A 20,101-nucleotide genomic window follows, 5' to 3' on the forward strand; every position below is an offset into this window, starting at 1 on the left:
AATTTCAATTCATCCGGAAAATTGATAGGGAAGGAAGGTTTAAGAAAGGGGAACAGTTTGCGTTCGATCGTGTGCTCATCCCGACTGTCGCGCTACGTTTCGCTCCGCGGACACTGACGAAGAAGATTACCGGGAAAGCCGCGATAAACGCGAAGACTTTTCATAAGTTGTGGTATTACGAGCAAAGGAGGGCTAGGGGGAGATTTACGTCAATCCAGGCTCGACGACAGACAACGGGGGAACGAGTAATCAAATTTTACCGTAAGATGACGGCAAACACGTCGCGTATTTGTCGAACACTTGACAGAACCTCTCAGCCTCGATGGTTTTCCGCGGTGTACGTCTGTGATACGCGCGTCGCAAAACCGCCCCTGATTGCGCCGGGGTAAAAGTGACTGACAGTAATCGCCGCGCGACTACTACGCGCCAGTCTAAGCTTTTTTCACCATCGACGCAGTGAAAACATTCCGTACATCTCTCGACAGCGAACTATTCGAAAGACAGCGTTCAGACAATTGCCTCTACCTTTCATCGAACCTAGTTATTCTATGCGATCTGCGGATATATAGCGGTACAGCGAATTCTAGACAACGATGTAGATGAGAAAAAATGAAAATATTATACGCTACTGTTTGGAAATATGTGGCCACTTATTTTCGACAGATTCGTAATTTAGAAAATTGAAGCGTTATAACATAGAAACACCTAGAATGACTTCATTCTTTAGCAGAGTTATCATAGCGTAAAATCTTTCTAATAAATCTCGAAGCGTATACTCTTTCATCAAAATTGGAACTTTTTCATTAAACTTGATTATCTTGATAATCTATGTCTATTCACCCTTATCTACAAAGATATAAAAACACTGTCGCTTTCTAACAGCCACTCTATTATACATACGTATCTTCGTAATCAGTTTACTGTTTAGTTATCGCTATTCCAAAGACGAGAACTATCTTTGTCGTTGTATCGATTCGTCAAGTTCTTTATCCGGCATTTCCTATGCAAATGAGAAAATAAAATTCGAAAAGAGGCCGTCATCTTGAAGTTTACATGCAGCCGGGTACCATGAATTGATATTCTCGTAAACTAAGATCCACTCGGATGATCATCGTGCCATGGTGACAAATTGGCGCGTGGAAAGTACACGACGCGCGAGTAATGTTATTCAAGCAGGGACGCGGTGACAGGCGGAAGGAGAAGTCGATCGTAAGTTTCAAGCCGGTTCGGCAGTTTTGTATCTGGAATGGCTGGTTAATCGCTCATTTTCATAATTTTCATTTGCATTTATATCCCCTTATTATTCCGGCACCGAAGTTTCAGCCGCGTAATGAGATTATTCTGTTCTGCTGGCATGTCAACGCACGCCTAGCTACCGTGGGCTGACACAAAATCCACGTTGAACTACCGACTGAAACTTTTACGGTTAATATTCAACGAAAAAGAGAAAAAGAAAGAAAGAAAAGGGGAAAGAAAAAGGAGAAAGAAAAAGGAGGGAGATGCACGTGACAATATGACGCGTGGTGAAAATATTAACAGCAAACAATTCCTTTTCAAGTCGCAGGCTGTCCCTTTTTCGCTGTTTTCTTTCGTTTCCTTTGTCTCCGTCAATGCTTTCCTATTGCCGGTTTTTAAACGTTTCCCGTTCCTTCCTTTTCCTGTTCCCGCCTCTTTGTTAACGGATTATACATGTTTCCTTTAAACTGTCTCGCATTCTCAACTCTCCCTCCTTGGTTTCTTATTTACTTTGGTCGTTTTGGTTCGCTCTGCCGATACCGTTGTTTCAATTACAAGGAAACGCGGCAGCGTTCGAAAGAAACGTGTCGAAATGCTGTTAGAAAATCGATATCCTCGGTAGATTAATTCTATTAAGCTGCTTTTCGAAATATTTGTACTCAGAGTCGAAGATATTACAGTGGCTGCAAAAAGTATTTGCACGCGCTCTTATTTTCTGACGAAGTGTTCTTTCATAACGTTCTACGTTTCATTTTCATAATATCAAACTTTTCTAGTAATACAGAAGTACAGTAGAATTACCTATAACGCGAGAGATATTTTTCGCGTTATCCGGGACCAATAGCGCAACAACTGAAACAATTTCTTTTTCCAAGTAACTCTATATAGAAGTAACTGTCACACAATACGCAAAATCCTCCTCATTGTACGAAAGTTCATGCATAACGATGATTTTCGAATCGACATACATTTGCATGTCGCGAATGAGCCAAGTCTTCAACGGAGCACAGAAGGAAAGACGAACAAATATTCAATTACGAATATCGTTCCTGTTCGTTTTATGCGTTCAAGGCAACCATACATGTATACTTTCGCAAGCTTCCTGACACGTGTGCTACACATGTACGCAGTCTTTTCAAGTAATTTTCCAATCGCGTTATACAAAGGCGCATTACGATAAAATCATTCAAGACGACACGTTCCAACAAAGTAACAAAGCAAGAAAAGAAAAAAGAAAATGAGAAAGGTGTGAATGCTTGACTGCGACGTGGATTAAAAGTGACAACGCTTGCGTGTCGCCGTGGCGCCGGTAACTCTCGACGCCACATTGTTCTTAAGTCGCGTCGTTTGCCGATTCGATAAAAGGAAACACGAACCGATAGAAAAGCCGGTGGAACTGTTTGAACCGAGAGACAGAGCCCTTTACCTATCGACGTTGCCTGTTCGTTTCGTTCTCTCGACGAAGCCAGACCGTGCGACAAAGCGTAAAAGGGGAAGACGAGCTTTTTCGAGCTTCTTCGCATTGCACCCAGCCCATCCACCGTCGATTCGTTTTTCTTTTATCACGACAGCGGCTGTTTATGTTTTCGCAACGGCGCGTTCAACGGAGGCTACGTCCTCATTTACTTTGGAAATGAAGGCGTTACACAGACGAACAGGAGGACGAAAGAGAGCGTGGGAGTGGTTTTTTATTGGAACGTCCTATAAAGCCATTTTGCATTCTCCTCTTCTCTGCACGGAAGCAGTCACCGATTTTCTTTTTCTCCCCTGGTCCTCGCGCGCGCAAGACGTTCCTCCATCTTTTTCTCTCTCGTTTCCATCTTCGTCCGCCACTTTCCGTCTCTGTGGCAATCTTTCTACTTCCCTTCACGCCACGCTGTTTCCTCCTTTTTCTTCATCTATGAACGTATCCCGGCCGTGCTTCTACATGGTCTCCCCTGTTCGCCCAAGCATCGAGCAAATTACTTTCTGAGTGGCTTCTCCGACTTGCTTGCCCCTCTTGTCCTCCACGCCGTTCTTCTTCTCACGCCCTTCCCAACCCTTAACCCTCTTTCACCGTCTCTGTTCTCCAGCGTGGTAAGAAAGCTTCCTACGGGAATCCGGATACATATCGACCATTATTAATCTTGACATTTCGATGAGGAATCTTCTCAAGTTTTCATCAAGCACTTATTAAATGGCCGCTCTTAATAACGTCGGGTACCGACCGGCAGGGGATATCGGAAATGTATTTATTCCTATCGGCGGGAACGAGTCAGCTAGCGCTTAGTCGCAGCTCGATATACGGGTTCTCTTCTTTCACGTGCTCAAGGAAACGCGTCGCAGAGCTGATTACACGACAGCCGGCTAATTTTGTCAGACGTGAGGCTCGCGAGAACTCGAAGAACGCGCAGGGAGAAGGGAATAGCGCGCGTCATCTGGGTGAATCGTTTACTCTCGTCGATCGTCTCGAACGGAAAATTGAAGTAAGGAGTAATCTTTCTAATGGTAGATGGATTTTTTTTGTTTCAGAGAATTGGATGGGGAACTGCTGTTCGATAAGAGATGGCACTGTAACGTTCAAATATTGGTAGCGAAAGTTTATCGAATAAATCGGTTACGTTGTCGAAAAGCTGCCAAATTGGAAACCAATAATATAAAATTCGTTGCAATTCTTGTACCTAATATATTCGATATTGCGGATAGAACAATTTTCTATTTCATATGCCGTGATAAACAAAGGTATTTGAACGCGTGCCAATAAATATGCCTTGTAATATATATTTCATAACGTGTACGTACATTTTCTAATCGTTTTCAACTTGATCGTTGCAACGATGATATTTGCGACTCGTTGCTAAATCCAAATTTGTTTCATTCGATAAATATTTACAGATATCGCGTGTACGTTCTCTGTTCATTACGGTGCTAACAAGATTTCGAAATGCTTTTTATAACACACGTATTCGTAGAAGCTCTCTACGATAGGTTCAGATATTTTTCTATGTCGCAGTATGTCAAACGATAAATAACTGGTACATAAACAACGCGGAAAAAATGAAAGAAGAAAATAATGAAAAGATGTTTCGCGTATAATTCGGCTATTTTTCATCCTGTTGCTACTATATTATTTGTTAAGTAAAGAGAGTGCATAACGTCATCGATCGTTCTTCCCGAACGTCAATCATTAGTCGTAGCGTGAAAAGTTCATACGTCGCTAGGTGTTCGAAAACTATGTACGATAACGTGTACTAAACGCACGTCAACGTGAAATGATCGTCGCGAGAAACGGTGTTACGCGATAGCAGACACTTTGCTGGCAGTTTGCTAGTTTGTTTTAAAGATCAAACGGTATCGTGTCTATGATATAGACTCTATGCGCGTGAATAAAGTAGTATTTTCTGGAAACAAAAGATCGAGCCTGCTATTTTCTTCGGGTCGTTTTCGACCGATTGGTATCGAGATAATTAGAAAATTTATTTTTCAGGTAGAAAATTGGAACACTCGCAGCACGTTAAAGTAAAATTCGTCTAGAATTTTAACAATCGCAGCATTCTCGTACAATACCAAACAAGAATTCAAATCAACTACGATTGTTATCTTAACTTCTATAGTTTTTATCAACTATCATTAAGTCAATGATTAACTTATATATAATATATAATATAATAATTATATATAATATAATAAAAATTTCAGATATTATTAAATTCTGGAGAATAAGAAAAAGTTAAACTACTGGATTTAATAAAAAAAATATAAAATTTTCTATTTCTTATTATTCTACGTATGACCAATCTAGCCGGAATAATTCCTGTTATTCGAACGTAGTACGCGAATCGTATTACGAACCCATCGAACCGTCGATGCACAAGCTACGAGCAATAATTTCGTTTCCTGAAAGGAAATCGAACATTATCTAGCAGAACTCGCTGCTATCACGCGATGTATACGCGTTAGACGCGGAAGCAACGTTCCGAGGATGGATATGAGAAACTCCTTTCACATATACGTGCTTACTTACGTATGAATATCGATTCCGTTATAAGGCATTAAGAGCAACCGTAACAGCATCAAATGTATCTGGAAAGAAAGATCGATCGCTCTATTCAGCCTCTGCAAGTCTTATAAATAAATATGTATCGACTGGCTGTACAGGAATTCCTGAACTATGCTTCATCTTCGAAACTTAAGGGAACAAGGAACGCCCCTATTCCATCAGTTTCCGCCAATAGTTTGCTTGTAACTATACCGAACGAACGTTCAAATTCCACTACTCGGCGATACTTCAGTTAAGGTGTCGTTTTCGCTCTTAATGTTTCCATGGAATTTCTCGTGTCGCGACTGAATTCTTCTATTTCTTGTTACAGAAGGAGTTTAAAACAACGATGGTTATAAATGAAACGGAATTCTTAGTTAGAATAACTTAATTGACGTGGACATTTCAAAGTCAAGCTACTTAAGTTCAAGTAATTTTGGAACAGGTAACTTAATTCGTGCAGATATAAAGCTAAAACCGAGTTATTTAGACCAAAGCGATTTAAATTCAGACGACGCGGCCAATTTGAACGGAGCTTAACTTGACGGACGAAAATACGATGAAGGATAACGTACAGCGTCGTATAAATATTTGATTGGGCAATGTGACGTGTGTCAAGGTATTTCTACCCCTTCTAGGAACGATCGTATCGATTTAGGGGAGGCCGCGTCTTCGAAGGACTCGACCGCAACCTATAGTCCCCGTAAATATAGCCCCGACGATCGAATCATTTTCTAATGAATTAACGATGACCGTTTCCCTTTGTATGACGCCGAACGATCTTATCCGTGGACGTCCGTTTGATTAACGACACGTATCGTCGGCCCGACCAACAATAAGCTCGGTTTCTTTTCTCGGAATTCGAACCGTACAAAAATAAGAACTTCCCCTTATGGAAGATCCCCTTACGTATTCGTCGTAACTTGAGACGTATCAAATACCGTCTACTAAAGTTTCTTTCTCGATTTTGAAGATTTTACGTTCCAATGAATCTCAATCGTGGCGGAAAAATTGTAAATAGGAAACTAACAATCTTCGAAAAATTATTTTGTACTGCATTCATGTACTTCTGTTTGTGGATATGAGTGTCCTAATAATTGTAAGAGATGTTACGTTATATTTATCGTTAGTATATACACTACTCGAAATAACGAAGAGGTCGTTATCTACTTTAATTTCTATACTCACCAACTGTGTTGGTATATTTGTTTCTTGATCGTCTTAAAGACTTTATTATGGTATCGTACGAGCAGCATGTCCACCTGTCAAGCCTATATGACTCGTTCGTTTTTGTTTGTGCGATTGGTTCGATAGTATTGACCTTCTCTAACCGTTTCGAGCAACGAGTATCGTAAAAACAATATCGGAATATTTAGGATAAACATGACTAATAAGAATTAAATAGAGGGCTAAATTTTGTCAGAAATTTGATTATTACAAGACATATCGAAGAATTTACTATGATAATACGTATGTTGAATATTAATAAGAGCTGTTATTAAACTACTAGAACTTCATTATTTGGCGTCGTGAATCATCGGGATATTCGCGTAACATTTTATGGGCTTAAAGTTGGAAAATGTATCGTAAAAGCTGTTGAAAGCATTAATTTAGACGCACTTTACTATTTTCAGGCCATACAGATACGTAAGTGTAATAGTAAAGATCAAAAATATTGTTATAATACATACAAAAACGTTCGATTATTTATCATTACATATTTCACGTTCTAGATTATAGAATTTAGCAGAGATATATTTAATGGAGTATAAAAATTAATCGTCATGAATTTGCTGATTATTCTTTCATTCAATTGAATTTACCTTTCAAGATATTAATTTCCTATGCTATATATGTATACTTTTAACTAAACTTAGGAAATTACGTCAGTGTTTCGATTTAATTTTAAGTTCATAGATTTAAATTTAAGTCCATTTAATTTGCGCATATTTTCGTCCAGACGAACGTAGAGTCTGCGAGACGAAAATTGTTCAGAGATCAATAGAAATTGCTCGAGTCAACTCAATAGATCGAATCATGCATCACGTCACGGATAAATTGAAATTAACGGGACGTTTATAAATTTAATTTTATCCAAATAACTATGAAAAAAGGAGGTATGGTGATGTCGGATATCTATATTCGATCTTGATTCATGTAATCGAATGGAATTTCATTCTCGATAAATTAATTCGACAATTTCATTCGTTTTATAATTAGATCGCGAATACCATCGTTTCGATAACTTTTTTAATCGAGATTAAAAAATTGAAAAATATAGAAGAATTACATTCGATTCTTTCTTTTTATTTGAGTAAAAGATCTTTAAACATGGAAATATCGATTATTGATAAGTTTTATTAAAACTTACATTTCGATGAAAGTTTGTTAGTCGTACATGACACAAATATGATCCTTTTGTCAACTGTTTATTGTTTAGTTAATGGTATACCTATTTTTCTATTCTCTTTGTAGTATGTTTTCTTAGTAAACCGATAATGTCTTTACTTTGCATCCTGAAATTGGAACGCATGACTATACTGTCTATATTATGGAGAAAGAGCATGCATATTTATCGAAGAAACAACTTGTGGCAAATCGTGGCAAAGCAAACTTTTCAACAAACAGCTTCAGCAACTATCTTAAATGATAATGTTTTAGAATACATAATACTGTCTTTTTTGTTTGGCGATGATTCATCGAAAAGTATTTAATATATGTCCGATTCTATTAGGAGAATGTTATATTTTACTAATATTTTAGGCCAAACAAAGACACTAAATGTTAATAATTATTGGAAGATACAAAGAATCTTGTTTTACACTTTTTTATAGTTATCGTCTTTTTCTATAACTGGGCAATACTCTTGAATACTGAAAGGAAGTTTTGACTATCTTAACTTAATAACTTTTGATTATACTATAGAATATTATAATTTAAGAAAGAAATTGACGAATTTGTTATAAAAAACCAAAAAGGTAATGGTGATTATAATCTTTTATAATAATACTTACAATTATGCGAGAATCATACTTTAATTCGACGTCACTCGTAACATGTAGAATGCAAATTTATTATTACGTACTAATAATATTTATTATTTATAAATTAAATGATCTGCGTTTGAACCGTGGTAATCTGAGGAACTTGTTAGAAAAATAACGTTCCATCTACAATCGGTAACACAAGCATCTGCAGAGCACAAAGGAAAAGAAATCCTACTTATTATTTTACACTGAATACGTTCACAATGTAATTCAGTCTAAATATATGAATAATCTATGTCTAAATAGAGTTATATGAAGAAGCTCTACATGTATTTTTAAATAAATATAAATTAATATATCAGATGTCGATAAAGTGTTACCAACTGCAGTTATTGAGAACAAAAATTATTGAGAAAATAATAAAGAAAAAAGATTACTGTTTACAATATTTTCTGATTTTATTAAATTATCTGTGAAATTTATGTCAAGGAAATATACTTGAATCTACATGATTGGAAATATTCCTGGAAAATGCAAATAGAGTATTGCCTGAAATATTATATTACATATTCCCTTGATAGCAGACATAATAACTGTAATAATGACCGCGATCAATAAAAAAATTGCATTGTTAACAAAGTATATCTATGCATAGCAACCATTAGATGAAATCGAATTCTCAATGGGATACTTGCAAGCGCAAACGATATTACAGGATATAATGTCAAACTCTACCCATAGTTTTGTTTCATAATTGTAAATGTATTCTATTACTTTATAGATATTTTGAAATCATGAAATATATGTTGAAAATAACTGTTTCCACAATTATTTGGAATCTCTGATTTATCCACATATGTTATGTCTGCCACAGAAAATTAATGCACGATGAAATGTTTGGATTTTATGTTGTTTCGGGATTTTAGTGGTAATAGCGTGCAAGGTGTATCAGTTTACGAAAATGTAACTAAATCTAATAACACGATGACATTAAATAATATGTACTCATTATTTTACATTATGTTACCATTTTCATTAAAATGACAACGGTATGTATGACACAATAAGTAAAAAATTTAGAACATAGCATCCTATTCTTAAATCTTTCTTTGATATAATCAGATTATTTACACTCGACATACAATTTTAATTAATCCGCGAATGTTTATGCATATTTATGACAAACACAAAATACAAAATGCATAGAATTATCAAAAATACTGTACGTATTAAAATATTTAGAGAATGTATATACATAGGTATATACAGCTTAACTATAGCCAAATATTGAATCCTATAATTTTCTAGTCTGATGACAAGTGTTATCTCTATCGCTTTATAAATTTCTAGCAAAAATTATTAAATTTATATTTCTCCGTTTGTATTTCTATCCTGTATCCACGACAGTTTTTATTAAAGCAATAATTGAAAGCAGAACTTTATAAAACTCGTTAACTATATCTAACATTCAATTCGAATTGTTTAATGTGAATTTATTGCATTTTATAATGGAGATACTATGAACTATAACATTATGAAATTCTTTCATTCAAAGTTGATTCAGAACGTGTAACAAAACGTAAAATAATATTTCCAATGTTTAATAAAATCGTCGCAAAGAGATAGTCGATAATAAATAATATGTATCGTGTCATGGTTGATTGTTAACTATTGTTATCGTCATTCTTCTAATACATATGTAAGCGTGAAAATTTATAATCTTTGTAACATTTAATTCGTAAATGCAGCGTGATAAAATAATTCCGTCGTCATCAGCGATCGTAGTACAGTCATTTTCGAGGCACCAACACGCATGAAATAATGCTATATTCTTTAATAATTGTTAAATATTGTTATTTCCAAGCGAACGAAACGGGGAAGAGCGTAATGGTCGACAAAATAACTCTTCCACACCAGTGTAATGTCCAAGTAATTTTTAAGCTCCTAGCGCACTTGTTATGATCATTTTGTATCGTGATATAATGTTTTTATGATGTACTTTTATGATTATGGGGGCAAAACGACGTATACATTCACTTTATTATGGAGTAAATTTTAGTCGAGCGGTAGTTGTTTCGATATGAATCTATATACATTTTTACAAGATAGATGTTTATAAATTAACTAATAATTGGTGATTAAAGGCAAGGAATAAAGATATTTTGTTGTTTTCCGTTCCATTCTTTTTTTTTTCTTTTTCTATTAACGATGCTACATATCACACAATTTTTCTTCTACCCCTTAGTAGAAGATTCCATATAAGCACATACTTTTTTTGATAGCAGAGATAGTCATAAAAATCATAATTCAATTATTTTAGTGACTTAACTTGTCATTTATAAAATTGTACAAAATATTTGTATAATAGAATTCCACAAGCTACACTTGAAGTATTCTCTAATAAAAGATTAATTTTTGATTCCTCTGCCGCACAAAGTACATTGTCATCAAACAGGACGATTCCCAGTATAAATTATTTACTATTTTTCGTCGAAATAGAGCGCCATTTCTTCTTCAAATATTAACGCTTCGCTTGTTCATTTTGCGTTTCATTAACTGAACCCGATCGAATGGCAAACATTAAACCTATGGAATATTAAACGAGACACATGATACTGGTTACTAGCTGTGTGTCGAACTGCATCGTGGAACAAATATTTCATCATAAAAAGCTTGTTTAAAGTTAAATGGGAAATGCGCAGCGAATCATTAAAGTCTATCCTCCTGGTTGTTTAAAATTTTCCATATATTTTCGTGTAAACCACATGACCAATGACCTTTTAGAATCAAATTTTCCAATTGATTTATCACATATTCCAGACTATTATTAAATGATATTAATTGTTAATATTAATTATCTGTACTCTCGGAAGATTTGCGCGTCAATAATTTTAATAAGCTGTGAATGGGGAACCAGCAAACCCCAAAAAAATAGTTATTTTTCCGGTAAATGTTAAGAATTCTTTTGTCAATGGTGTTTGTGGTAGTCGTAGTATTAATCATGAATGATGTCAATTTAAAAAAATTCGAAATTTTTATCAAAAGCTTCGTATACGTATATAGATACCAGTAGCAATGAGTAGATGTAATGTATACATATACTTTGTACGTTGATTATTGCGCGACTCTTTCAAGGGTATGGCACTTCGTATACATACGTAAGCAACGTTCGACTCGTGCTCCAGCTCATTCTTGCTTCAACTGCGGCATTGTGAAGATCGGAGAAAAGCTTCTACCCATTAATAATTTAATTATTGGTTTTTAACATTTTAAATTATTAATTTATAATATTTATACTATTAATTTATAATACTAAAGTCATTAATTTAACACGATTCTACTGTTAATTCCTAACAATTATTTCATTAATTTTTAACAACTATCCTATTAATTTATGACAATTATATCGTTTATTGAAAACAATTATACTATATTAATTTAAAACAATACTATCAATTAGTAATAATTAAATTAATGATTTCGTTTATCTAATATTAACAAAATTTTTAGAATCTCTGAAATGATATTTTATTTTTGATATGAAATGATATTTCTATTTAATTTTATTTTTCAATTTTAAATACAGCATTTAATTTTTTATTTACCTACTACATATAAAATCAGTGCTACTACAAGGCATAAGTATTGAATGTTTATGGGTGAAATGTAACTCTTTAAGTACACTCAAAAGTCAAGGAATCAAACCGTAATTTGAGGAACCAAATGTAATCAAATCGAAGGCGACGAGATTTCATCACTCATTCATGTGTGCTACAATTGGTAAGTTTTCTCGGTGATAAGTTCAGATTTTAAATATGGTTATTTGAGTTCACATACGAGCTTAACTCCCACGAGTTCTACGACACTCCTACTCATTTCAGTAATTAAAAGTGTTCAATATACTTTTTTTGAAAGATATTTGAAAGATATCTCCAACCTTGTGTATAATCCTGAGAGAATAATTCTAAAATTTTATTTTTGTCTTAATGAATTTCAATTCATTGTCATAACGTATATTTCTATTTAATTTCGAGGATATAATTATTAGTTAAATAACTTGAATCAAATATAACGCGGTTAAATCTCCTTAACAATTTCTTATACGTTGTGTCCTATTCCTTTCAACAAAGTGAATATTAAATTGCAATTAATTAAGATGTAATTAATAAGATATAACAGTACGTATGAAGAATTCATATTTATGAATAGACAACACTGACTTGCACGCTATATTTTAACGATAATTTTTACTCTCTCACGCATATATGTAAATAGAAGTGTATTGAAATCAGATATACTACAAGCCTTCAATACTTTCAGATTCTAATTAACAATTTTCAATACACATTACTTTTTTACTATCAGATAATTTTACGTCTTCTGTTCTCGATGACATAATATACATAATGTGTATACAATATTTTATTATTTTGATGATGTCTAATGCTTTCTGAAGTATTGTAGAAGTATAGAATTCTATACTTTGTTGCGATTATTGGATATCCTGCTCAATACTTTATTTATAATTTCATATGTATAAGATTTTACGTAGATTCAATTCATGCTAATATTATATACTGAATCGATAACGCCGAATGTGGAACGGAAATGAGAAGATGCACAAGCGACCCCCAAAACATGGAACACGAAAAGGCATTGCATATCACGTCTATCCTGTATCTCGTCGGTGGAGATACCTCGCCTGTAGTAGAGGACATAACCACAGATGGACATAACAAAACCTGTGCTGTTTGAACAATCGGTATTTCAGAACATATGTTATCTACCCTAAATTGATAATGTCGAATATGACGTGAAAATGGTAAGGGATTCAGATAACTGCCAAACCTCGTTATCATTTTTGTGTCAGTTCCAATGTTACCGATTCAAAACAGTGGAATTCTCAAATCATTCATATATTTATTTCAGAAATGAAATCTCAAATAGTACTATAAGTTTGATAAAGGAATATTATCACGTCATAGTAGTTTACAAACTTTATTCTTCTGTGAAAGAATGTTAATTGTAATAAAGAAATTGTATTGAAACAAAGATCTCATAAGTAGAAATTCAGATATGTATTTCTATATTTGTACATTTTCTGAATTTCAATCATAACGTATATATTTTTCAACTACTAATCCAGAGAATACATTGGAATTTTGTTTTAGTATTGGGTAAATTTTCAGCTTACATCGATTTAAGCTGATTTATATCATAATTTGATTTAACAAATACTTGAATAACATATTCTATAATTAGAAAATATAGTAAGAAAGATTTATAAGAAGCAAGAAAGAGAAATAGACAGAAACTATACATTTTAAAGGAAATAACAAAATAAAAAAGAAAAGAAGTGTATGATTAGATATATAATACAAAATTTAAACAGATTGTTATAGGGTAGAGAAGGTAATGTTTGTTATTCTGATACTTCTCTATTGTCCACAGAATCTGCAATGTGATACAATAATCACTAGACTACAGAACCAACATGGACGACTGTTATACGAGACGATACAAACTATCCTAGAATTTGTGAAATCCTACGGTGACGTTTTTCTCTGATATACGAGATTTTATGGATAACCACAAATTTGTGGAACCTGAGATGAAAAATTTCAGCACCATAGAATCTAACACTGATCACCCCAGGTTTATGGAACGAAATTAATTTGGATTATTTCTTTTGATCTAACAATTTACAAATTATTGACATTATGGTAACAAGTATGATAATAAACGAAATGAAGTTTTAAAAGAAAGTGAAGTTTTAAATGATTCTACACCGATTATGAAACTTTTGAGGCTTATACTGTTGTTCTCATGGTCGACAAATGCTCTAAAAAGTAAAGTCAATAAATATTTCAAGCACATTCTATCTTTGGATAACATCGTTGCATCCTTTGATCTCTTAGATTAATCATTGATCGATATTGACCTGTATTTACATTGGATGTTTAAGTTGGTGAATATGTGAATGTAATTTATGAGTAGTAAAATTTAAAGCATCGTAAAATTTACCTGATTTTATAATTAAATACAATTTAAAATTGAAATAATAACAATTATTTTCGTCCGATGGCGCTAGTGCTGTATTAGAGTGTTCCTATTCTCGACTATGCTTCTATAGACTGGTGTTTAAAATATTTATACAGGCAGCAATGATTTCTTCATGTATCTGTCTGAATTATCTTTACCTGATGCTTTTACAATAATACTTTCATGGTACATATCATTTATTTCTCTAAGTAGCGTTCTCAATTCTTTTGCATACAAATTATCTTTTCAAATAGTAGCATTAAATTATCCATGTATGCAAAAATAAGCACATTCGTTACACTTGTTACTAACACGTCATTATATTTTAAACTTTATCCAAAAGCATATTCTCAATTCTAATGTATCTTCAAATAGCGTTAGTTCTAAATTCGCGAAAGGAACAATAAAATCTTTTGACAGGAAATCTTTAGTACAAGAAACAACCTAACCTTTTTAACCGTTTGATTGTTATATGCATAAAATTTGTACAGAAAGAAACGTAAATAACGAGAGGAACGAAATTATAAATAAAACTGTGGATATAAACAATACGTACCTGTAATCTGTCCAATAGATCATAATGTGTTTTTCATTGTCGGAAGGATTTCTGAAAAGCTTCATACATCAAGATTTCATACGCGTCACTTTTTTGGCTGCGGTCGAATCCGAGGATTTTCGTCCCCTTTTATCTCAGCAGGTGTTTGGACGGTTGATCGAATAGGTCGTCGGTGGGCGTCGTCAGGAGCGTGGTCGACGTTGCGAGCAACGAGGATGCGTCATCATTGAAGCGCGAGACACCGTTGAGTAAGCGTCGAGCGCGCGCGCTTCGAATAATTCGACTGCCTGTTCGTTTAGAAATAAAGCGTGATCGCGTCGCACGTGCCGCGCGTTCTACACTACCGTCCCATTACACGCAATGACAGTTTTACTACGTGATTCAAATTCACGTTACGTTTGACACTTCCTGTGCATTTTTAGTAGAATTGTCAATAATGCTCGTTGACATTAGATTTGTTTTAATTTTTCATAAAGTAAGAATTTTGTATTACTTTGTAAATATATTTCAGTGAATAATTTAAACACAGTTTTGAATTACGAATTCGGTAATCTTTCTGTTGAAAAGTTAAAAACGGTTGAACATTAAGCACGTTTTTGATGCATAATTATAATAATTATTCGAAAACAAGAACACGATAATTGAAAAATATATAATTGTGCAGTGAAAGTGATTGCCAGTAATGGTGAACTTAACAAGAGAGTATTTGTTGTTAAGTAATTCGCGAAATATAAGACGATGATATAATTTGATCTACCGGAAGGTGCTTGTTGTATTCTTACTTTCAATAACAATGGAATTGATTTACATTTCGTTGATAAATTTGATTAATTGATCTGAGATGTTCGCCTTGCGTGGAAATATGTCGATACTCGTGAAAGTGATAGTTCTCGGTAAAAGCATTTCTCTTGACCAATCGATGAGAATGATACGATTTTCTTGAATTGTTTAACAGTCTCATGCACGACATAGAAACGGTTACAAACATCGTTTACATTGACGATCGATAGAAGAAGATTGTAAGATCGAAAAGAATTGTGTCAATGTATGAGATATGATGAAAATTCCGTTGACGTGTGATTCTTTGAAGGAAATAACCATTGACGACGGTTGCCATCTGATTCGACAGAAAAGAATGGAAAATCTATTGAGAGATGAGGATTCCAATTACGTAAGTACATATCAGTAATAATATTTTGTAATCTAAATGTAAAGAGCAAACTGTTGACTATGTAGACGACAGGAAAACGTGATGCAGTCACAGTTACAGTCTTTTTTTCTACAGGCATATAGTTTTAAAATTCACTATGTTGTTAATGAATTCTGTTTCCATATTATTTAGTTTCGGGATTAAACATGTATTTTTCAGATTTCTCGTAAATTTAGGAATATTGTTTGTTATAATATTAAGATATGGACGGTATTTAAGCTACTTTATGTAAATTAAAATATATCATATTAATTACAGGAATATTCAGGGCATTGTTGAAGGAATATTCTGTATGTTACATTTTGAAGAGTAGTTAGTAACTGAGAATATACAAATTTGTAAAGAGTACAAATTTATCATAACACAATTGTGTTGTCATAAAACAGGATGAAATAACACAAATTTTCGTTTTTGTCTTTCACATTAATAATCTTTTCTTTTTGTTAAGAAAAGTGTAAATTTTTCATCCTGTGCTCTATTTTATATCCTTTAGATTGGTCTAGTTCGAACATGTTGACAAGCAGGAAATAATACGCCAGCTTTAATAATAAAGAATAAATTGAAGTCATTAAGACTGTATAAACAGAGTCTTTCGTGGGCAAAAAAATGTGTTTGGAAACTTTTGCTAGAAGTTCAGAGTAAGGAGTGTATTACGATATTTACATCACACGTTTTTTTTCATCTTTTATAGAGGAACAATCGTACAATCTAATTAAAACAAAAACAAAACTAGGTTTATATTTGTTTCTGAGATTAAAAATGTATTTTTCTTACTCTTTTGAACATTAAAAGATATTTAAAACATTAGATATATATGTAGATTCATATCTATTGAGTAAAACTAAGATTATTCATTTTTACTGAACATTGAGAATTTATCACTTGTTTAAACGATTATATCTTTAAATCTATTAATTTATTTTTTTTACTATCTCATATTAAAATACTTCTTTTTATCGACTAAGAGACGTAATAATTAAAAAATCAACAAGATTTGGACTTAGGACTTACAATTTTCCCGAGTAGACTTTAAAAATAACAATTTCTTCCAGTTTCTATTTTTATTTTTCGATTTCTCTTATAAAAAGACCTCAAATTTTTTATTAATCAATGTTTTCGACGATCATCGAAATCATTACTTTAATCAACATTTTAATAATAATCAATCTTCTGCTGTACGTTAAACGGGAGTAATACTGATTTTTTATGTGAAGTGTTAGAGTAGTAATCACTGGAATGTTACATTCAAAACTATTCGTTTGGAAGTATCTGACGTGTAGTCAATTACATTCACTCGAATGCGATGCTATTGTATTTCGGCAAATGGCCTTCCTCTAGAGGATATATCTCTACCTAATACATTTGAGTGGAACAAGGCGTAATTGCGGAACAGTATTGTATATCTACTACTGACACTTCACCACTAATCACTAATAAGTTTCGATCGGAAGCTCCATTTTTGTGCTTTATTTACTCTCAGCTCTGTGTGTAATCTGCAATCTTGAGGTCTGTTATGAATATTATATAAATTTCGATGTTCAACCAAAACATAATATACTTTTTAATGTAACGACATTTATTTAATAATTTAATTAAATTACTTATTAACAAGGTAATTAACAATATTTTGAGAGAACATGCTATCTGCGAAACATTAATACTGTATTAATTTATCAAGTAATTTGTTTCTCTTGGAAAAGTTTAAAAAATCGTGGACTTCGTTGTCATTTAAATTACATATCTTTCAAGAAGGCATTTAGTTCATGTTTATCATCAATTGAGTTGTTTTGTACAATTTAAAAATTAATATTTTAATCATTTTTTAGTAATAATTAGACTTAGTGTGAAATATATCAGGGATCTTGAAATTTATAAACATTGCAAATTTATACATTTCTATCTGTTTTATGTCTAATAACTAAATAATATAGTTAATGACGAACAAATTTAACATTAAAAGAACTTTCCAGTTTTATAAGATAGTGTAGTACCAATTTCAATTATGAAGAAAAGTAGTAACTGTAAAAAAACGTAAAATTATTTTGTGTTTCCCTGTACTTTTTAATACTTGTGAATATTCTGCGGTTTGATTGAGTACAAAATTACAATAAAGTATAATGTAATTATATAGTTATTGCCTTTACGCAAAATGTAGTGTAACACAAGCAGGAAAAGTAATAATCGTATTACAAAGTATTATCATTTAATCTGTTAATGGTTGAAACTATAAAAGCTTTCGATCGTCGATTTACCATGAATCGATTTTATGACAGAAATTACCGGTTTTCATTATCGTACAGTGTAAGGGTGTAGAAGGGTAGTCAAATCTGGAATACCATTACCGACAAATTTAGATTTGTATTTCGTCACTGCAGCCTACCCAATTTCCGAGATCTATATACGATTCATCGTCTTTCCCTAAATCCCATGACAATATCTTGAGATTATTTCGGTTAGAACATGGCTCTAAATTTGGTTTCATAGATTTTTGGTTTGGAGATATCCGGTCACGTGGAAGGTTTCCCAATTTGCTAAATGTTAGGAACACTTCGATAGTGGCATGACAAATAAATCTAATTTAGCAATGTCGTGATCTCAACGTGCCGTTCAATCTTGTTTATTAGTTGAAAGCTATTCAATGTCCTTGATCCCTGGACAATTTTGTACTGAATTCAATTTTAGTATCTGGGGTATTTAAATGAGATGCGTTTACATTTTATGTTAATAAACGCATATGTTTAATATGCAATTTTTAAATATTCGTCTTGTCTTCAATCTTTCAAAAGAGCTGACGTTAAGTTGCGTAGTTTACATGTTAAGCGATCTTGACATCTGTCAACAGTATTAAAATTCCGTTAGCTGCAGCTTTCTGAATCTCGTGTAACTTCATCGGAGCATTAATAATCAGTCACCTTCATTAGTTGTTGGGCACGTTTTATTAATTGGCCACCAATGGATATTACGTGCAGGTACAGAGAACATCAATGAGAGTGTATTAATTCGCATTGAATTAGCGGAACAACATAAATGCATTTATAATTAAAGCTAAATGAATGGTCATAGTTTCAATAAAAATATCTCAAACGAATGGAGAAATACGGAAAAATTCAATTTTTAATTAAATTTGAACGCACCATTACAATTTTCTTTGGAGTGATTACTCCCTTTTTTATTTTTTATTTCTTCTTCCCTTACAACGCGATAAATATATCAGAGAATAAAATATTTTATCTTTCTGTTTGGATTTGTATGTTATTGAAGTTTTGGCGCTGCGAGAATATAAATGGTAAAAGGGTAGAGAATAAGAAATACAAGAGGTACATTCAAAAATCAAATTTAAGCTGTGAGTTTTAGGTCTAAATGTTAAGTACGAGAGATATTAAGCTTAGTGGTTGAAAAAGTACACCATAGGTGTAAGTTAAAAAGAAATAAAGTTGGAAGTCCGTCCTAATGCGGAGGGGAAGGACTATGGAAAATAAATAAATATAAGAGAATAAAAGAATAAACAATTAACGAGAAACAGTAGTAAAATCTCTCCAAACAATTCAGTATAAGTCTGTGAAGTTAAATTATTAAAGAGATATATGTGTTTCCTGGAAAATTTACGCCTGCTAACTGATTACTTTAATTTATTAACTGAAGCTAATGAGTATCATCCAAACAGTAAATGTAGCATGCTCTCTTATTATTTGAGTTCTACCACCTACGTGAATAATTTCTCGTTGTGCGACAGATCGAATATCAGCATGTAATTGAGTAATTAGTGGGTTTTCCCCATGGTCATCGCTATATGTCAAGGAGGATACCATGTATATAGGATACATACGTGTTCTTTGTGATGTAGTTTAGTCGAAAGCTTTCGTGGGGTTGTAAAAACATGAAAGTACTATTATAAATAATCTGAGGATGTTTACGTATTTATGTGAAATTCCAAAGTGCAAAACTTTACACAATCCATTTCAAAATATGTAAAATATTCAAAATAGAGTACTCGTTATAATAATCGTAGTATGTTTTATTCCTCTCAATGTTAATAAAAATGACGACGAACT

The 20,101-nt window shown here is 33.1% G+C and overlaps 1 protein-coding gene across 1 annotated transcript in view; it reads left to right on the forward strand.

The window, feature by feature from the left end:
* Positions 1-15,097: 15,097 nt before the first annotated feature.
* The window catches only part of LOC100648381 (potassium channel subfamily T member 2), a 202,365-nt gene continuing 197,361 nt past the window's right edge, over positions 15,098-20,101 (forward strand). The window contains exon 1 of the mRNA XM_048406827.1: positions 15,098-16,010. The gene's annotated coding sequence lies outside the window, so the exon portion shown is untranslated. The remainder of the gene's footprint in view (positions 16,011-20,101) is intronic.

Source organism: Bombus terrestris, chromosome 6 (assembly GCF_910591885.1).
Source record: "Bombus terrestris chromosome 6, iyBomTerr1.2, whole genome shotgun sequence".
NCBI classification, from domain to species: domain Eukaryota; kingdom Metazoa; phylum Arthropoda; class Insecta; order Hymenoptera; family Apidae; genus Bombus; species Bombus terrestris.